We start from the raw sequence: 2176 nt of genomic DNA on the forward strand, positions 1-2176 counted from the left end.
CAGGGAATAAATAGTATTGTGTGTGCTCAAAATTTTAATATGTAGGAGCTTCAGATGCATGGCATTTGCAGTAGAACATCTCATGAGTCAAAGACAGCTAAGTCATATGCAAAAGGCCAGATGATGTTTCACGTGATGTAATGATCACAGAGAAAGCACAATGAACATGGTGCTCTTCACTGATAGGTTTTTAAATATTATCCACAAATCCAGGATGCTGAAATGTGAATCAAATGGCTTGCGTATGGCTAATACTTTCCATGCTCTTGATGAAAGTATAAAAGCACTCATTGTCCTAAGAGCTAACACATTGTAAAAAATGTCTATGGTATATCAGCCTTATTGTAATATCACTTAAGTTCTACTTTTGACATCGGGGACTACAATCTTCCTTAGGGGTCACAGCTGCCTAAAATGCTTTGGCCAAACCTATTGTAAACCTTTAGTCTTTTCCTAGAATGAAAAACTTTTTCTTGCCCAAGTCCCTGTCTTGGTCTTGGGTACAGCACAGGACGAAGTCATCCATTTCTTTCCCGGGTGTATTCAAGATCTTCAATCATACGCCATCCTGTCTCCCAGGTCCTACATTCCAAAGTTCCTTGAGTGCAGTGTTCCTGATTTTTCTGTTGGCTGTCATTGAACTTTGTTTCCCTGGATAGAATGTGGGCTCTAATGCATTCTTTAACCCAACTGGATTCTAACCTCTATCCTTTATTTGAGAGAGAGAGTCTTATACGTATGTGTCTTGTGTGTGTGTGTGTGTGTGTGTGTGTGTGTGTGTGTGTGTGTGTGTGTGTGAAGCATTGCTAAGGTTGAATCTAAACCCCTGCCTTAGGATAGGTTTCCTCCCTGCTATTCTCAATCCAGTGAGAAAGAAATTAATTCAATCCATTTAAATAACCATGTTTCATGTATGTTCCTGTTATTTTAAGAGTCTTATTCATCTGGTGTTATTTTTTCATAAGCAAAATTTTACAACTTTATCTTTTTAGACTCTATTGCTAATGTAACATTTTTAAAAATGTTTTAGTAGAAGCACTTCTTTTTTTAATCTGAACTTTCTATTAAAACTAAGTCATTCTCAATGGAGTTTAAAAGGGCCATTGTCCTAGGAACAGAGGGCGGCTAGCAGTAGTAGAATGGAGGTGACAACGATAAAGAGCCTCAAAAGTGTAGTTATTAATAAAATGTTCCTCAGATCTAACGGACAGGATAGTGATGACAGCTAAGAAGCATGGGTTATGGTTAGGCATGAACACGGACACCGGCAACCCCAACCTTCAGGAGACAGAAGCAGAACAACTGAAGTTCAAGGCCAGTTTAGTCTCTTTCTCTCTCTCTCCCTCCTTCTGTGTCTCTCCCTCCATGTGTCCCTCCCTCCCTCTGGGCCTCCCTTCCTCCCACTTCCTGCCTCCCCACAAAACTGTATTATGTACTTGAAATGCCCTAGGAGAATACATTTCATGCACTCATCATATAAACAACAAAAGCAGTAACTGTATTACAGAAGGTGACTGTAGAAGTCTGTTCATGACACGCATAAAGAACACCATAGGATGCCTTACACCTTAAATTTTCATGTTTGTTTGTCAGTAAAGCTGAGGGGCCAGGCAAGTTCTACTTCATTAAAATCAGAAATCATACCTTCTCTAACTAAAAACTACCTTCTGTTATGCAGAGTCTAGGGGAGATTCGTGATATATGGAATTAGTACTTTTTCATCTGTAGTTAGATGTTTATTTCAATCCTGCCTTTAGATTGACTACTAAATGCATCTATTTTTCTTTTTATAACATATTCATTACACATTTTAAGAAAATAGCATCTGGTCTTGTTTTGAAGTCTTGGTCTCTGAAGCATTCAAATACTGGCACCTGTGGCGTATAACATCATGAAGGTTATCTTTATTATTTAAAATCGTATTATTTTTTTAAAAAATCCTTTGTGAGAATTTTGTGTAGTGTCTAAGAAAATAGTAATAATCTTCTCTGAAAAGAATCATTTCACTTTCACCCATTAATAACAGAAATTTTTTTCAAATCAATGCAGTTACTGTGGAAATATATTGACACTGGAAATGTATGTAAGTGTGAATGTGTAAGTGTGTATGTGCATGTATGTATATGTGCGAGTGTGTGTGTGCATTTGTGAGTATATATGCGAGTGTGTTTGAGTG

Source organism: Mus musculus, chromosome 14, assembly GCF_000001635.26.
Source record: "Mus musculus strain C57BL/6J chromosome 14, GRCm38.p6 C57BL/6J".
Classification (NCBI taxonomy): Eukaryota; Metazoa; Chordata; class Mammalia; order Rodentia; family Muridae; genus Mus; species Mus musculus.